This window comes from Mytilus californianus, unplaced genomic scaffold (genome assembly GCF_021869535.1).
Source record: "Mytilus californianus isolate M0D057914Y unplaced genomic scaffold, xbMytCali1.0.p SCAF_6, whole genome shotgun sequence".
Taxonomy (NCBI): domain Eukaryota; kingdom Metazoa; phylum Mollusca; class Bivalvia; order Mytilida; family Mytilidae; genus Mytilus; species Mytilus californianus.
Genome location: NW_026262712.1, coordinates 2524050 through 2544575, shown reverse-complemented (window position 1 = coordinate 2544575; position 20526 = coordinate 2524050). Strand labels below are relative to the sequence as shown.

At 35.7% G+C, this 20526-nt stretch overlaps 1 protein-coding gene and 2 long non-coding RNA genes across 12 annotated transcripts in view; 1 reads left to right on the top strand and 2 right to left on the bottom strand.

The window, feature by feature from the left end:
* LOC127705481 (uncharacterized) overlaps window positions 1-20526 on the top strand; it is a 166390-nt gene that overhangs the window by 93786 nt on the left and 52078 nt on the right. The window lies entirely within an intron of this gene.
* LOC127705271 (uncharacterized) lies at window positions 5647-7339 on the bottom strand. Its single transcript, XR_007983801.1, has 2 exons — window positions 7197-7339; window positions 5647-6695 (listed from the first exon to the last, which is right to left on the bottom strand). It is a non-coding gene; the product is annotated as an uncharacterized LOC127705271 (long non-coding RNA).
* On the bottom strand, window positions 15754-17984 carry LOC127705260 (uncharacterized). Of its 10 annotated transcripts, XR_007983778.1 has the most exons (7): window positions 17624-17888; window positions 17508-17536; window positions 17421-17449; window positions 17247-17275; window positions 16405-16578; window positions 16260-16317; window positions 15754-16055 (listed from the first exon to the last, which is right to left on the bottom strand). It is a non-coding gene; the product is annotated as an uncharacterized LOC127705260 (long non-coding RNA). The 10 variants fall into 10 exon arrangements; XR_007983780.1 differs by lacking the exons at window positions 17508-17536; window positions 17624-17888 and adding an exon at window positions 17907-17984 and having other exon boundaries at window positions 17421-17478; XR_007983783.1 differs by lacking the exons at window positions 17247-17275; window positions 17421-17449 and adding an exon at window positions 16812-16840 and having other exon boundaries at window positions 17624-17887.

Genomic DNA, 20526 nt, shown 5'->3' with positions numbered 1-20526 from the left:
GGGTCATCCCGACCCCCTGCCATTTGAGAAAGTTCAAATATCTTGTAAATGGTCGAGATCCCCACCCCTAAAACATATATATTCCTGTTTGTCATGTCTCGAACATTTGAATGACATATAGGGTCCGTCCCCAGGGGTTCCCCCACCCCAATGCAATGTACTAATATCTTGTAAATGGTCGAGATCCCCACCCCTAAACCATATATATTTCTGTTCGTCATGTCTCAAACATTTGAATGATGTATAGGGTCAGTCCCCAGCTGGGGTTCCCCCCACCCCTGGGGACTGACCCTATACATCATTCAAATGTTCTAATATCTTGTAAATGGTCGAGATCCCCACCACTAAACCATATATATTCCTGTTCGTCATGTCTCGAACATTTGAATGACGTATAGGGTCAGTCCCCAGGGGTTCCCCCCACCCCCAATGTTCTAGTATCTTGTAAATGGTCAAGATCCCCACCCCTAAACCATATATATTCTGGTTTGTCATGCCAAGATGATTTGAATGATATACAGGGTTAGTCCCCAGCATCACTAATGCATATAACTTTACTGGACCAAACTCATTTTCACTGGACTTTGCCCAATGTCAGGCGACCCTTGGAATTACGAATTATGGGAGCTTCATTTGGGAGACTTCGTAACAGCATCCTGTTACAATCATTTCTTGTTCTTATAGTGTTTCCCCCAAGCATGTTTAGCATGGATAGACGCCATGCCATTATTAAATGACGCCATGCCCTTTTTATACGACCGCAAAAAAATTTTTTGTGGTCGTATATTGGTATGACGTTGGCGTCGATGTCGTCGTCGTCGTCCGAAGACACATTGGTTTTCGCACTCTTACTTTAGTTTAAGTGCATGGATCTCTATGAAATTTTAGCACAAGGTTCAATACCACAAAAGGAAGGTTGGGATTGATTTTGGGGGTTATGGTACCAACAGTAAAGGAATAAGGGGCCGAAAAGGGGCCAAAAATAAGCATTTTTGTAACTTCCAGACTTAACTTGTGTGTTAGTGTATGGATCTCTCTGACATTGTACCACAAGGTTCCATATCACAAAGGGAATGCTGGGATTGATTTTGGGGGTAATTGCCTCCAAATTTTAGGAATTAGGGGCCAAAAAAGGGGCAAAAAACAAGCATTTTTCTAGTTTCATGACAATAACTTGTGTTCAAGTGTATGGATCTCTCTGAAATTGTACTGCAAGGTACCATACCACAAAGGGAAAGCTGGAATTGATGATGGGGGTAATTGCCTCAATATTTTAGGAATTAGGGGCCAAAAAGGGGCAAAAAACAAGCATTTTTCTAGTTTCAGGACAATAACTTGTGTGTAAGTGTATGGATCTCTCTGAAATTGTACTGCAAGGTACCATACCACAAAGGGAAGGCTGGGATTGATGATGGGGGTAATTGCCTCAATATATAAGGAATTTGGGGCCAAAAAGGGGCCAAAAAACACATTTCCTAGTTTCCAGACAATAACTTGTGTTCAAGTGTATGGATCTCTCTGAAATTGTACTGCAAGGTACCATACCACAAAGGGAAGGCTGGGATTGAGTTTGGGGGTGATGAATCATAAGGGGGTTCAAAAAATTTTTGGGGGGGGGGATTTTTTTTGTTTTCCTTTTTTTTTCTTTTTTTCCTTTTTTTTTCTTTTAAAATTTTCCATTTTAAGTTGGTTATTTCTGATTTATATTTAAAAGCAAATAATAATGATATGGTAGGAGATACACACCAAACAGGATGTGTAAATTATTATATAAAAAGTATTGTGCAATAGCAAGAGATTTTCAATTGCACAGTATTGCACAATAGCAAGAAATCTTCAATTGCACAGTATTGCGCAATAGCAAGAATTTTCAATTGCACAGTATTGCGCAATAGCAAGAAATATCCAATAGCACAATATTGCCCAATAGCAAGAAATTGTCAATTGTACAGTATTGCGCAATAGCAAGAAATATTTAATTGCACAGTATTGTGCAAAAGAAGATACTTCGTATAAATTGCTTATTTCTTGACCAATTTCAATGGGGTTTTATTCTTGAATTCTTGGGGTTCTTTAATATGCTGAATCTAACCGTGTATTTAGTTTTTGGATTTTGGGCCCCGTTTTTAAATTGGTCCACATTGAGGTCCAAAGGGTCCAAAATTAAACTTTGTTTGATTTCATCAAAAATTGAATTATTGGGGTTCTTTGATATGCCGAATCTAACCGTGTATTTAGATTCCTAATTTTTGGTTCCGTTTTCAAATTGGTCTACATTAAGGTCCAAAGGGTCCAAAATTAAACTTAGTTTGATTTTAACAAAAATTGAATTCTTAGGGTTCTTTGATATGCTGAATCTAAACATGTATTTAGATTTTTGATTATGGGCCCAGTTTTCAAGTTGGTCCAAATCTGGGTCCAAAATTAAACTTTGTTTGATTTCAACAAAAATTAAATATATGGGGTTCTTTGATATGCTGAATCTAACCATGTATTTAGATTTTTAATTTTTGGGCCCTGTTATCAACTTTGTCCACATTGAGGTCAAAAGGATCCAAAATTAAATTTTATTTGATTTCATCAAAAATTGAATTCTTGGGGTTCTTTGATATGCTAAATCTAACCATGTATTTAGATTTTGGATATAGGACCATAATAGGTGAATGTCCAATTTAAAATTTTTAAGTTCTTAGACCACATTCATTCTGTGTCAGAAATTTATGCTGTGTCAAATATTTAATCACAATCCAAATGCAAAGCTGTATCAAGCTTGAATGTTGTGTCCATACTTGCCCCAACTGTTCAGGGTTCGACCTCTGCGGTTGTATCAAGCTGCGCCCTGCGGAGCATTTTATTCTGTCTTAATAAATGACGCCATGCCCTTTTTATACGACTGCAAAAATTGAAAATTTTTTGGTCGTATATTGGTATGACGTTGGCGTCGTCGTCGTCGTCGTCGTCTGGCGTCGTCCGGCGTCGTCAGAAGACACATTGGTTTTCGCACTCTAACTTTAGTTTAAGCGAATGGATCTCTATGAAATTTTACCATAAGGTTCAATACCACAAAAGGAAGGTTGGGATTGATTTTGGGGGTTATGGTACCAACAGTTAAGGAATTAGGGGCCAAAAAGGGGCCAAAAATAAGCATTTTTGTAACTTCCAGACATAACTTGTGTGTTAGTGTATGGATCTCTCTGACATTGTACCACAAGGTTCCATATCACACAGGGAATGCTGGGATTAATTTTGGGGGTAATTGCCTCAAAATATTAGGAATTAGGGGCCAAAAAAGGGGCAAAAAACAAGCATTTTTTTAGTTTCATGACAATAACTTGTGTGTAAGTGTATGGATCTTTCTGAAATTGTACTACAAGGTTCCATATCACAAAGGGAAAGCTGGAATTGAGTTTGGGGGTAATTGCCCAAAACGTTTAGGAATAAGGGGCCAAAAAGGGGCCAAAAATAAGCATTTTTCTAGTTTCCAGACAATAACTTGTGTTCAAGTGTATGGATCTCTCTGAAATTGTACTGCAAGGTACCATACCACAAAGGGAAAGCTGGGATTGAGTTTGGGGGTGATGAATCATAAGGGGGGTTCAAAAAAATTGGGGGGGGGGGGATTTTTTTTTTCCTTTTTTTTTTCTTTTAAAATTTTCCATTTTAAGTTGGTTATTTCTGTTTTATATTTAAAAGCAAATAATAATGATATGGTAGGAGATACACACCAAACAGGATGTGTAAATTATTATAAAATAAGTATTGTGCAATAGCAAGAAATTTTCAATTGCACAGTATTGCACAATAGCAAGAAATCTTCAATTGCACAGTATTGCGCAATAGCAAGAAATCTTCAATTGCACAGTATTGCGCTATAGCAAGAAATATCCAACAGCACAATATTGCGCAATAGCAAGAAATTGTCAATTGTACAGTATTGCGCAATAGCAAGAAATATTCAATTGCACAGTATTGTACAAAAGAAGATACTTCGTATAAATTGCTTATTTCTTGACCAATTTCAATGGGGTTTTATTCTTGAATTCTTGGGGTTCTTTAATATGCTGATTCTAACCGTGTATTAAGTTTTTGGATTTTGGGCCCCATTTTTAAATTGGTCCACATTGAGGTCCAAAGGGTCCAAAATTAAACTTTGTTTGATTTCATCAAAAATTGAATTATTGGGGTTCTTTGACATGCCGAATCTAACTGTGTATTTAGATTCTTAATTTTTGGTTCTGTTTTCAAATTGGTCTACATTAAGGTCCAAAGGGTCCAAAATTAAACTTAGTTTGATTTTAACAAAAATTGAATTCTTAGGATTCTTTGATATGCTGAATATTGACACTATGTCCCATTTTTTGTATTTAGATTTTTGATTATGGGCCCAGTTTTCAAGTTGGTCCAAATCGGGGTCCAAAATTAAACTTTGTTTGATTTCAACAAAAATTGAATATATGGGGTTCTTTGATATGCTGAATCTAACCATGTATTTAGATTTTTTATTTTTGGGCCCCATTATCAACTTAGTCCACATTGAGGTCAAAAGGGTCCAAAATTAAACTTTGTTTGATTTCATCAAAAATTGAATTCTTGGGGTTCTTTGATATGCTGAATCTAACCATGTATTTAGATTTTGGATATTGGACCATAATAGTTGAATGTCCAATTTAAAATTTTTAAGTTCTTAGACCACATTCATTCTGTGTCAGAAACCTATGCTGTGTCAAATATTTAATCACAATCCAAATTCAGAGCTGTATCAAGCTTGAATGTTGTGTCCATACTTGCCCCAACTGTTCAGGGTTCGACCTCTGCGGTCGTATCAAGCTGCGCCCTTTGGAGCATTTTATTTCACTTCTTTGGATGACGCCATTGTCTAAAAAATGCCCTAAATAGAAGCCTTTTTAAAAATAAAATTTCTGAATTTCATGCCCATCTGCATTTCCGTTAAAATTGTTACCTGATTGTTTAACACTCTAATTAACTGACAATGGGATAAAGTTAAATACCTGACCTTTGGCAGTTTTATAACCTCTGTTAATGATTGTTTACTGCTAATTAGAGGATTTAAGATAATTAAACAAACACTAGATATTTAATACAGATACAGAATAAAAATGTCCACATGTTATCCATTTGTTTATGTACAGCATGTACACCAGAAAAACTTTATTTAAGTAGGCATAAAATTAAAATGAATTGTGAAACAATTATAAAGGTATACATAGTTTTGACTTAATTGGTAAAAGAAGTGTTTTGTTTCATAACCCTGAGTATGGTCAGTATGAAATTTAAAGAAATTCGTACTTTGAACACAGACACTTCCTTTTTTAGCTCACCTGGCCCACAGGGCCAAGTGAGCTTTTCTCATCACTTGGCATCCGTCGTCCGTCGTCATCGTCGTCCGTCGTCATTAACTTTTACAAAAATCTTCTCCTCTGAAACTACTGGGCCAAATTAAACCAAACTTGGCCACAATCATCATTGGGGTATTTAGTTTAAAAAATGTGTCCGGTGACCCCGCCAACAAACCAAGATGGCCGCCATGGCTAAAAATAGAACATAGGGGTAAAATGTAGATTTTGGCTTATATCTCTGAAACCAAAGCATTTAGAGCAAATCTGACATGGGGGGTAAAATTGTTAGTCAGGTCAAGATCTATCTGCCCTGAAATTTTCAGATGAATCTGACAACTGTTGTTGGGTTGCTGCCCCTGAATTGGTAATTTTAAGGAAATTTTGCCGTTTTTGGTTATTATCTTGAATATTATTATAGTTAGAGATAAACTGTAAACAGCAATAATGTTCAGCAAAGTAAGATCTACAAATAAGTCAACTTGACCAAAATGGTCATTTGACCCCTTAAGGAGTTATTGCCCTTTATAGTCAATTTTTAACCATTTTTCGTAAATTTTTGTAATCTTTTACAAAAATCTTCTCCTCTGAAACTACTAAGACAAATTTAACCAAACTTGTCCACAATCATCATTAGGGTATGTAGTTTAAAAAATGTGTCCGATGACCCCGCCCGCGAACCAAGATGGCCGACATGGCTAAAAAATAGTACATAGGGTAAAATGCAGTTTTTGGCTCATATCTCTGAAACCAAAGCATTAAGAGCAAATCTGATGAGAATAAAATTGTTCATTAGGTCAAGATCTATCTGCCCTGAAATTTTCAGACCAATCAGGCAACCCGTTGTTGGGTTGCTGCCCCTGAATTGGTAATTTTAAGGAAATTTTGCCGTTTTTGGTTATTATCTTGAACATTATTATAGATAGAGATAAACTGTAAACAGCAATAATGTTCAGCAAAGTAAGATCTACAAATAAGTCAACTTGACCAAAATGGTCAGTTGACCCCTTAAGGAGTTATTGCCCTTTATAGTCAATTTTTAACCATTTTTAGTAAATTTTTGTAATCTTTTACAAAAATCTTCTCCTCTGAAACAACTAAGACAAATTTAACCAAACTTGTCCACAATCATCATTAGGGTATGTAGTTTAAAAAATGTGTCCGATGACCCCGCCCGCGAACCAAGATGGCCGACATGGCTAAAAAATAGTACATAGGGTAAAATGCAGTTTTTGGCTCATATCTCTGAAACCAAAGCATTAAGAGCAAATCTGATGAGGATAAAATTGTTCATTAGGTTAAGATCTATCTGCCCTGAAATTTTCAGACCAATCAGGCAACCTGTTGTTGGGTTGCTGCCCCTGAATTGGTAATTTTAAGGAAATTTTGCAGTTTTTGGTTATTATCTTGAACATTATTATAGATAGAGATAAACTGTAAACAGCAATAATGTTCAGCAAAGTAAGATCTACAAATAAGTCAACTTGACCAAAATGGTCAGTTGACCCCTTAAGGAGTTATTGCCCTTTATAGTCAATTTTTAACCATTTTTCGTAATTTTTTGTAATTTTTTACAAAAATCTTCTCCTCTGAAACTACTAAGACAAATTTAACCAAACTTGTCCACAATCATCATTAGGGTATGTAGTTTAAAAAATGTGTCCGATGACCCCGCCCGCGAACCAAGATGGCCGACATGGCTAAAAAATAGTACATAGGGTAAAATGCAGTTTTTGGCTCATATCTCTGAAACCAAAGCATTTAGAGCAAATCTGATGAGGATAAAATTGTTCATTAGGTCAAGATCTATCTGCCCTGAAAATTTCAGACCAATCAGGCAACCCGTTGTTGGGTTGCTGCCCCTGAATTGGTAATTTTAAGAAAATTTTGCAGCTTTTGGTTATTATCTTGAATATTGTTATAGATAGAGATAAACTGTTAACAGCAATAATGTACAGCAAAGTTAGATCTACAAATAAGGCAACATGACCAAAATTGTCAATTGACCCCTTAAGGAGTTATTGCCCTTTATAGTCAATTTTTTACAATTTTCATAAATTTTGTAAATTTTTGTAAATTTTTACAAAGTATTTTCCACTGTAACTACCGGGCCAAGTTCATTATAGATAGAGATAATAGTAAGGAGCAAGAATGTTCAGTAAAGTAAGATCTACAAACACATCACCATCACCAAAACACAATTTTGTCATGAATCCATCTGTGTCCTTTGTTTAATATGCACATAGACCAAGGTGAGCGACACAGGCTCTTTAGAGCCTCTAGTTTAGCTCACCTGGCCCAAAGGGCCAAGTGAGCTTTTCTCATCACTTGGCATCCGTCGTCCGTCGTCATCGTCGTCCGTCGTCATTAACTTTTACAAAAATCTTCTCCTCTGAAACTACTGGGCCAAATTAAACCAAACTTAGCCACAATCATCATTGGGGTATTTAGTTTAAAAAATGTGTCCGGTGACCCCGCCAACCATCCAAGATGGCCGCCATGGCTAAAAATAGAACATAGGGGTAAAATGTAGATTTTGGCTTATATCTCTGAAACCAAAGCATTTAGAGCAAATCTGACATGGGGGTAAAATTGTTAGTCAGGTCAAGATCTATCTGCCCTGAAATTTTCAGATGAATCTGACAACTGTTGTTGGGTTGCTGCCCCTGAATTGGTAATTTTAAGGAAATTTTGCCGTTTTTATACGACCGCAAAAATTGAAAATTTTTTGGTCGTATATTGGTATGACGTTGGCGTCGTCGTCGTCGTCGTCGTCGTCGTCGTCGTCTGGCGTCGTCCGGCGTCGTCCGAAGACACATTGGTTTTCGCACTCTAACTTTAGTTTAAGTGAATTGATCTCCATGAAATTTTACCATAAGGTTCAATACCACGAAAGGAAGGTGGGGATTGATTTTGGGGGTTATGGTACCAACAGTTAAGGAATTAGGGGCCAAAAAGGGGCCAAAAATAAGCATTTTTGTAACTTCCAGACAATAACTTGTGTGTAAGTGTATGGATCTCTCTGACATTGTACCACAAGGTTCCATATCACAAAGGGAAGGCTGTAATTGATTTTGGGGGTAATTGCCTCAAAATTTTAGGAATTAGGGGCCAAAAAAGGGGCAAAAAACAAGCATTTTTCTAGTTTCATGACAATAACTTGTGTGTAAGTGTTTGGATATTTCTGAAATTGTACTACAAGGTTCCATATCACAAAGGGAAAGCTGGAATTGAGTTTGGGGGTAATTGCCCGAAACGTTTAGGAATTGGGGGCCAAAAAGGGGCCAAAAATAAGCATTTTTCTAGTTTCCAGACAATAACTTGTGTTCAAGTGTATGGATCTCTCTGAAATTGTACTGCAAGGTACCATACCACAAAGGGAAGGCTGGGATTGAGTTTGGGGGTGATGAATCATAAGGGGGTTCAAAAAATTTGGGGGGGGGGGGGGGGGATTTTTTTTTTTCTTTTTTTTTCTTTTTTTCCTTTTTTTTTTCTTTTAAAATTTTCCATTTGAAGTTGGTTATTTCTGATTAATATTTAAAAGCAAATAATAATGATATGGTAGGAGATACACACCAAACAGGATGTGTAAATTATTATATAATAAGTATTGTGCAATAGCAAGAAATTTTCAATTGCACAGTATTGCACAATTGCAAGAAATCTTCAATTGCACAGTATTGCGCAATAGCAAGAAATCTTCAATTGCACAGTATTGCGCAATAGCAAGAAATATCCAATAGCACAATATTGCGCAATAGCAAGAAATTGTCAATTGTACAGTATTGCACAATAGCAAGAAATATTCAATTGCACAGTATTGTGCAAAAGAAGATACTTCGTATAAATTGCTTATTTCTTGATCAATTTCAATGGGGTTTTATTCTTGAATTCTTGGGGTTCTTTAATATGCTGAATCTAACCGTGTATTAAGTTTTTGGATTTTGGGCCCCGTTTTTAAATTGGTCCACATTGAGGTCCAAAGGGTCCAAAATTTAACTTTGTTTGATTTCATCAAAAATTGAATTATTGGGGTTCTTTGATATGCCGAATCTAACCGTGTATTTAGATTCTTAATTTTTGGTTCCGTTTTCAAATTGGTCTACATTAAGGTCAAAAGGGTCCAAAATTAAACTTAGTTTGATTTTAACAAAAATTGAATTTTTAGGGTACTTTGATATCCTGAATCTAAACATGTATTTAGATTTTTGATTATGGGCCCAGTTTTCAAGTTGGTCCAAATCGGGGTCCAAAATTAAACTTTGTTTGATTTCAACAAAATTGAATATATGGGGTTCTTTGATATGCTGAATCTAACCATGTATTTAGATTTTTGATTTTTGGGCCCCGTTATCAACTTTGTCCACATTGAGGTTAAAAGGGTCCAAAATTAAACTTTGTTTGATTTCATCAAAAATTGAATATATGGGGTTCTTTGATATGCTGAATCTAACCATGTATTTAGATTTTTTATTTGTGGACCCCGCTATCAAATTGGTTCATATTGAGGTCAAAAGGGTCCAAAATTAAACTTTGTTTGATTTCATCAAAAATTGAATTATTGGGGTTCTTTGATATGCCAAATCTAACCGTGTATTTAGATTTTTAATTTTGGGTCCCGTTTTTTAAATTGGTCTACATTAAGGTCCAAATGGTCCAAAATTAAACTTAGTTTGATTTTAACAAAAATTGAATTCTTGGGGTTCTTTGATATGCTGAATCTAAACATGTGTTTAGATGTTTGATTATGGGCCCAGTTTTCAAGTTGGTCCAAGTTGGGGTCCAAAATTAAACTTTGTTTGATTTCAACAAAAATTGAATATATGGGGTTCTTTGATATGCTGAATCTAAACATGTATTTAGATTTTTGATTTTTGGCCCAGTTTTCAAGTTGGTCCAAACTGGGGTCCAAAATTAAACTTTGTTTGATTTCAACAAAAATTGAATATATGGGGTTCTTTGATATGCTGAATCTTACCATGTATTTAGATTTTTTATTTGTGGGCCCGCTATCAAATTGGTTCATATTGAGGTCAAAAGGGTCCAAATTAAACTTTGTTTGATTTCATCAAAAATTTAATTATTGAGGTTCTTTGATATGCCAAATCTAACCGTGTGTTTAGATTTTTAATTTTGGGTCCCTTTTTTTAAATTGGTCTACATTAAGGTCCAAAGGGTCCAAAATTAAACTTAGTTTGATTTTAACAAAAAATGAATTCTTGGGGTACTTTGATATGCTGAATCTAAACATGTGTTTAGATTTTTGATTATGGGACCAGTTTTCAAGTTTGTCCAAGTTGGGGTCCAAAATTAAACTTTGTTTGATTTCAACAAAAATTGAATATATGGGGTTCTTTGATATGCTGAATCTAACCATGTATTTTGATTTTGGACATTGGACCATAATAGGTAAATTAAAAAAATTGAAGTTCTTAGACCACATTCTTTCTGTGTCAGAAACCTATGCTGTGTCGAATATTTAATCACAATCCAAATTCAGAGCTGTATCAAGCTTGAATGTTGTGTCCATACTTGCCCCAACTGTTCAGGGTTCGACCTCTGCGGTCGTATCAAGCTGCGCCCAGCGAAGCATTTTATTGGTTATTATCTTGAATATTATTATAGTTAGAGATAAACTGTAAACAGCAATAATGTTCAGCAAAGTAAGATCTACAAATAAGTCAACTTGACTAAAATGGTCAGTTGACCCCTTAAGGAGTTATTGCCCTTTATAGTCAATTTTTAACCATTTTTCGTAAATTTTGTAAATTTTGGTAAATTTTTACAAAATATTTTCGACTGTAACTACTGGGCCAAGTTCAATAGATAGAGATAATTGTAAGCAGCAAGAATGTTTAGTAAAGTAAGATCTACAAACACATCACCATCACCAAAACACAATTTTGTCATGAATCCATCTGTGTCCTTTGTTTAATATGCACATAGACCAAGGTGAGCGACACAGGCTCTTTATAGCCTCTAGTTACTTCTTGTATTTATAATCCTCCTTATATAGGAGCTCCAAACAAATGCCTTCATTTTTAACAATTATGGAGGAAAAAAGTAACTGTTAATACCTTCTGCAATGTATGCAATGTATTATTGCATCAATATATATCATCTCCTGTTCCACCTGTTATATTTCTAAAACTCCTTACTTGGGAGCACTTTGGTGTGCACTTAAAAAAAACCCTCTTTTTTTTGTAACTATTTAAATGAGACTAAATAACTTCCAACCAACATCAAGAACATGTACAATAATTTCTAAATATGGTTAAAATAAGGTTAAAATACAACTTATGTTCCATATAGTGATTATTGAACTGGTATAATACCTGATACTTTTTAGCTCACCTGGCCCGAAGGGCCAAGTGAGCTTTTCTCATCACTTGGTGTCCATCGTCGACGTCGTCGTTCGTCGTCGTTAGCTTTTTACAAAAATCTTCTCCTCTAAAACCACTGGGCCAAATTTAACCAAACTTGGCCACAATCATCATTAGGGTATCTAGTTTAAAAAATGTGTCAGATGACCCCGCCAACAAACCAAGATGGCTGCCATGGCTAAAAATAGAACATAGGGGTAAAATGTAGATTTTGGCTTATATCTCTGAAACCAAAGCATTTAGAGTAAATCTGACATAGGGTAAAACTAATTATCAGGTCAAGATCCATCTGCCCTGAAATTTTCAGACAAATCTGACAACCTGTTGTTGGGTTGCTGCCCCTGAATTGGTAATTTTAAGGAAATTTTGCAGTTTTTATACGACCGCAAACAAATTTTTGTGGTCGTATATTGGTATGATGTTGGCGTCGTCGTCTTCGTCGTCCGTGTCGGCGTCGTCCGGCGTCGTCCGAAGACACATTGGTTTTCGCACTCTAACTTTAGTTTAAGTGAATGGATCTCTATAAAATTTTACCACAAGGTTCAATACCACAAAAGGAAGGTTGGGATTGATTTTGGGGGTTATGGTAACAACAGTAAAGGAAATAGGGGCCAAAAAGGGGCCAAAAATAAGCATTTTTGTAACTTCCAGACATAACTTGTGTGTTAGTGTATGGATCTCTCTGACATTGTACCACAAGGTTCCATATCACAAAAGGAATGCTGGGATTGATTTTGGGGTAAATGCCTCAAAAGTTTAGGAATTAGGGGCCAAAAAAGGGGCAAAAACAAGCATTTTTCTAGTTTCATGACAATAACTTGTGTGTAAGTGTATGGATCTTTCTGAAATTGTACTACAAGGTTCCATATCACAAAGGGAAAGCTGGAAATGAGTTTGGGTGTAATTGCCGAAATGTTTAGGAATTGGGGGCCAAAAATGGGCCAAAAAACACATTTTTCTAGTTTCCAGACAATAACTTGTGTTCAAGTGTATGGATCTCTCTGAAATTGTACTGCAAGGTACCATACCACAAAGGGAAGGCTGGGATTGAGTTTGGGGGTGATGAATCATAAGGGGGTTCAAAAAATTTGGGGGGGGGGATTTTTTTTTTTTTCTTTTTTTTTCTTTTAAAATTTTCCATTTTAAGTTGGTTATTTCTGATTTATATTTAAAAGCAAATAATAATGATATGGTAGGAGATACACACCAAACAGGATGTGTAAATTATTATATAATAAGTATTGTGCAATAGCAAGAAATTTTCAATTGCACAGTATTGCACAACAGCAAGAAATCTTCAATTGCACAGTATTGCGCAATAGCAAGAAATCTTCAGTTGCACAGTATTTAAGGAATGACTGTAATATTTTTTCTGTCTATGAAGAAATAACATCAAAAATGTGATGCACACTGAATAACCCGCGTAGCGGGTTATTGAAAAGTGTGCACCACATTTTTTATGTTATTTCGAATAGACAGAAAAAATATTACAGTCATTTCTTATAATTTAATTCTAAATTTTATTTTAAACCAGAGTAAACCATGAAAAAACGTTGATGACGTCACGGTCACATGACAGAATTATGTCTATGAGCTGATAAACAAAACAACGTCAGCCAATCAGAAGACGCGTTACATCCAAAATTAAATTATTGCGCAATAGCAAGAAATATCCAATAGCACAATATTGCGCAATAGCAAGAAATTGTCAATTGTACAGTATTGCGCAATAGCAAGAAATATTTAATTGCACGGTATTGTGCAAAAGAAGATACTTCGTATAAATTGCTTATTTCTTGACCAATTTCAATGGGGTTTTATTCTTGAATTCTTGGGGTTCTTTAATATGCTGAATCTAACCGTGTATTTAGTTTTTGGATTTTGGGCCCTGTTTTTAAATTGGTCCACATTGAGGTCCAAAGGGTCCAAAATTAAACTTTGTTAAGTATAACCAATTCTAAGTTCTTTGACTACAGTTATTCTGTGTCAGAAACCTTTTATGTGTCAAATATTTAATTACAATCCAAATTCAGACCTGCATCAAGAGTGAATATTGCGTCCATTTTTGCCCCAACTGTTCAGGGTTGGACCTCTGAGGTCGTATCCAGCTGCGCTCGGCGAAGCAATTTATGTTAGTTTTCCATACACTCTAGGTGCCCTTTTTATAGATTTTTGCGCGCTCTCGATGCCCTTTTTCAATTCAGTTACCATGCCCTTTTTGTGTGATAGGGGAAACACAATCTTAACAATTCTTGAGAAAAAAGTAACTGTTAATACCTTAAGCTTCTGCAATGTATGCATCAATACAGGGATTCAAATTAGCGGTGGTCCGAAGTCCGGGACCTATCAGATTTAGGGTCGGACTTCCGGTTTGGTTATTAGCTGCACCGGACGGACTTTCGATTTTCAAGTTTCAGAAAACATATATGACAAATTTCTGTATGAAACACTTTGTTATAATTGTAAATAGATGTGGTAATGAGTCACGAAAAACTAGCTCTGAGCTAAAATTATTTTTAACTTAGTGATCTACTTCCTGGTTCATTAATAGTACAGCGTGTCAGATGACAATTTTTATGGGTGCTTTTGTCGAGGTCCGCGTTCGTCATATTAACGCATGTGGTTGTCAACGTTGCTAAACAATGAGTTTGTTTCGCTTTGGCGTCACGTCTTCTAAGAGAAAAACGGGCTTGGACCTTTCATCCTAAGGTGTGGACCTTCCACTTTACTGTTGTAAAGGTCCAGGACTTTTCAGTGAAAAACGTTAATTTGAACCCCTGCAATATGATACTATCATCTCCTGTTCTACCTGTTATATTCATAAAACTCCTTACTCAGGAGCACTTTGGTGTGCACTTAAAAGTACTTTTTTGTAACAATTTAAATGAAAATAAGTAACTTTTAATAACATATACTTTATGTTTGAACAAGTAATTTAAATACTTTATGTTTGAACAAGTAATTTAAATGTACATAATTTTATTGCATTAACAATTTAATTTTGACTGTTTTCCACCATCTTTCAAAACTACTTGTTTAATTTTATAGACTGGTATCTGTAATAAAACATTGAAATTTCTGATGATTATTTTCCTTGCCAAAGTGCAAGTTTGTTTAGATTAAAATGAAAATGATATGCTTTGCTTCACAGTATGATAATTTGATAAAAAATTCTTACTGGAACCAACATTAAGAACACAATAATTTCTAAATATGCTTGAAATACAACTATAATGTCCTCCAGTTGAGCCTAGCAAAGTTCAAGGTAAATTATACTGTCCAACAGTGCCCTTACAATCTGGGTTATTGTGCTAAAGTGCCCTTTAATACAACTAGCACCCTTCTGCCCTGAGATTCAAGCTGGAACACTGTTAACAATTATTAACATAAGTCATAAAACTGATAAACCATAATTCAAACAATGTCAACACAAAGATTACCAATAAAATCAAGGCAACTGAATGATAACCAATCAAATTGTAAACTTGTGTATATACATAATAAATCTTGTTAAATTTTATTATTGATTTGTGTCTTTTGTTGGATAACACTACCAACACACCTTCCACCAATCATACACTACCAACATACCTTCCACCAATCATACACTACCAACATACCTTCCACCAATCATATGCTACCAATCATACACTACCAACATACCTTTCTCCAATCATACACTTCCATTAGACCTTCCACCAATCACCTTCAACCAATCATACACTACCAACATACCTTCCACCAATCATACACTACCAACATACCTTCCACCAATCATACACTTCCAACAATCATACACTACCACCAGACCTTCCACAGATCATACACTACCAACATACCTTCCACCAGATCATACACTTCCAACATACCTCCCATTAATCATACACTTCCAACATACCTTCCAACAATCATACACTTACGACATACCATCCACCAATCATATACTTCCTACATACCTTCCATTAATCATACACTTCCAACATACCTTCCACCAATCATATGCTACCAACATACCTTCCACCAATCATACGCTACCAACATACCTTCCACCAATCATACACTGCCTACATACCTTCCACCAATCATATGCTACCAATCATACACTACCAACATACCTTCCACCAATCATACACTACCAACATACCTTCCACCAATCATACACTACCAACATACTTTCCATCAATCATACACTTCCAACATACATTCCACCAATCATACGCTTCCAACATACCTTCCACCAATCATACACTGCCTACATACCTTCCAACAATCATACACTTGCAACATACCTTACACCAATCATACACTGCCAACATACCTTTCTCCAATCATACACAACCATCATACGTTCAACCAATCATACACTACCAACATACCTTCCACAGATCATACACTATCAACACACCTTCCACCAATCATACACTTCCAACATACATTCCACCAATCATACGCTACCAACATACCTTCCACCAATCATATGCTACCAATCATACCTTTCTCCAATCATACACTATCAACATACCTTCCACCAATCATACACTACCAACATACCTTCCACCAATCATACACTACCAACATACCTTCCATCAATCATACACTGCCTACATACCTTCCAACAATCATACACTTGCAACATACCTTACACCAATCATACACTACCAACATACCTTCTACCAATCATACACTACCAACATACCTTCCACCAATCATACACTACCAACATACCTTCCACCAATCATACACTACCAACATACCTTCTACCAATCATACACTACCAACATACCTTCCACCAATCATACACTACCAACATACCTTCCACAGATCATACACTACCAACATACCTCTTACCAATTATACACTACCAACATACCTTCCACAGATCAAACACTACTAACACACCTTCCACCAATCATACACTACCAACATAACTTCCACCAATCATACACAACCAACATACCTTCCACCAATCATACACTCAAACATAACTTCCACCAATCACACACACTACCAACATACCTTCTACCAATCATACACAACCAGCATACCTTCCACCAATCATACACTACCAACATACCTCCCACCAATCATACACTACCAACATACCTCTCACCAATCATACACTACCAACATACCTTCCACCAATCATACATTACCAACATGCCTTCCACCAATCATACACTACCAACATACCTTCCACCAATCATACACTATCAACTTACCTTCCACCAATCATACACTATCAACATGCCTTCCACCAATCATACACTACCAACATGCCTTCCACCAATCATACACTACCAACCTACCTTCCACCAATCATACACTACCAACATACCTCTCACCAATCATACACTACCAACATACCTTCCATCAATCATGCACTACCAACATACCTTTCACAAATTATACACTACCAACATACCTTCCACAGTTCATACACTACCAACATACCTTTCACCAATCATACACTACCAACATACCTCTCACCAATTATACACTACCAACATACCTTCCACAGATCATACACTACCAACATACCTTCCCCCAATCATAAACTATCAACATACCTTCTGCCAATCATACACTATCAACATACCTTCCACCAATCATACACTACCAACATACCATCCACCAATCAAACACTATCAACATACCTTGCACAATTCATACACTACCAACATACCTTCCACAGATCATACACTACCAACATACCTTTCACCAATCATACACTACCAACATACCTCTCACCAATCAAACACTACCAACATACCTTCCACAGATCATACACTACCAACATACCTTCCACAGATCATACACTACCAAAATACCTTTCACCAATCATACACTACCAACATACCTCCCACCAATCATACACTATCAACATACCTTCCACCAATCATACACTACCAACATACCTTCCACCAATCAAACACTATCAACATACCTTGCACAGATCATACACTACCAACATACCTTCCAACAATCATACACTACCAATCATACACTACAATTTATCATACTCCAATTACACCAATCATACACTACCAACATACCTTCCAACAATCATACACTACCAACATACCTTCCAACAATCATACCCTACCAACATTCCTTCCACCAATCATACACTATCAACATACATTCCACCAATCATACACTACTAACATACCTTCCACCAATCATACACTACCAAAATTCCTTCCACCAATCATACACTTCCAACATACCTTCCATCAATCGTACACTTTCAACAATCATATAATACCAACACACCTTCCACCAATCATACTCTTCCAACATACCTTTTACCAATCATACACTACCAACATACCTTCCAACAATCATACACTACCAATCATACACTACAATCTTATCATACTCCAATTACACCAATCATATACTACCAACATATTTTCTAACAATCAGACACTACCATCTAATCATACTCAAATTACAGATCTTAACACCAATGATATACTACCAGCATATCAATCATGTAATCACCCTCCAATTACACATCTAACACCAATAATACATTACCAGCACATCAACCATATAATCATACTCCAACAACACATCTAACACCAATAATACACTACCAGTACAACAACCATCCAATCATACTCCAATTACACATCTAACACCAATAATACACTACCAGCACATCAACCATCCAATCATACTCCAATTACACATCTAACACAATTAATACACTACCAGCACATCAACCATCTAATCACACTCCAATTACACATCTAACACCAATAATACACTACCAGCACATCAACCATCCAATCATACTCCACCAACACATCTAACACCAATAATACACTACCAGCACATCAACCATCTAATCATACTCCACAAACACATCTAACACCAATAATACAATGCCAGCACATCAACCATCTAATCATACTCCACCAACACATCTAACACCAATAATACAATGCCAGCACATCAACCATCTAATCATACTCCTTAAACACATCTAACACAATTAATACACTACCTCACATCAGCCATCTAATCATACTCCAATTACACATCTAACACCAATAATACACTCCTAGCACATCAACCATCTAATTATACCCTAATCATGATAATTACTTATCTAACACCAATAATACACTGCCAGCAGATCAACCATCTCATCATACTCCACCAACACATCAAACACCAATACTACACTGCCAGCACATCAACCATCTAAGCATACTACAATCTAAAACCAAGAATACTTTCCCAGCAATTAAACCAACTTATCATACTCTAATTACACATCTTACAGAAATATTACATTACCAACACAACAACCATCTAATCATACTCCACAAACACATCTAACACCAATAATACACTACCAGCACAACAACCATCTAATCATACATCAATTACAAATCTAACACAATTAATACACTACCTCACATCAACCATCTAATCACACTCCAATTACACATCTAACAATATTAATAATACTATACCAGCACAACAACCATCTCATCATACTTCAATTAAACATTTACCAACACACTAGAATTATAATACTCTCATTGTCCATGTAAATCTAACACAAAACACGAATGATGACACACCATAGTGACATATGCCAGCCTTTTAGGCAAAAAAAAAAAATATATGTCTAAGGTTACATCAGTAAAAAATATAGGGTAGGTAGATCAGTATTTGAATTTTATTTTATTTTTTACATTTTATTTTTTGCGACATGATAATGAGTTACACGGTCTATATTGCTGTGGTCCGAATTGTCCATGGGTCGAGTTTACCTGTATTTTTAATGATTGGATTATTTCCCTTTGTTATTGATTGGGCAAAAATGGCGGCAAAGTATCGATTTAATAATTTCCTTAAAAAGAAGTGTCATATTCACAATTGTGAACATTATATAAATAACACATAGCTGAGAGGGTGATAGAGCAGATTGTTACCCCGAGAAAACATTGTCAACTGAGGCAAACCAAGGTTGACAATGTCTTTTCGAGGGGTAACAATATGCTCTATCACCCTCTCAGATATTCTTATTTAATTTATTATACTGAATGTTCTGTTATTACTTTCTATTAAATTTCAAATTCAAAGTAATAAACTATGTCATCTTGTACATAACAATCATCCTTCTTTATTAAAGCGCACAGTTGAGCAAGCGTCTCCGTGAAGGGTAATAGAGTATTTGTATTGGGATAGAGTAAATTATCTCCCTCGTATTAACCAATCAAAATCTGGCATTTTGACATGAAGTATAATAATAGGATATATTAGGCAATTGATTTATTTTATTGGTAACTCTAACTTCGCTTTTGGCACGACTTCAACTAAATTTTCATTTTACGATGGAAATAAAATGACTTATGGTAGGCGCTCAAAAGTAAGGTCGGTTGGGTAACCATAAACAGACATATATTTTTTTTGTGGCCTTACTCATGTATCAAGTGGTTGTCAATAAAGCACGTACTAGAATAATAATACTCTCATTGTCCATGTGAATTGAACACAAAATACTAATAATGACACTTCACAGTAACATATGCCAGCCTTTTACTCATGTGTCATAGTGGTTGTCAATAAAGCATGTACTAGAATAATAATACTCTCATTGTCCATGTGAATTGAACACAAAATACTAATAATGACACTCCACAGTAACATGTGTCAGCCTTTTACTCATGTGTCATAGTGGTTGTCAATAAAGCATGTACTAGAATAATAATACCCTCATTACAAGTTAATGAGACAGGCAAAATTTAATGTAAACCAGATGGTTGAAT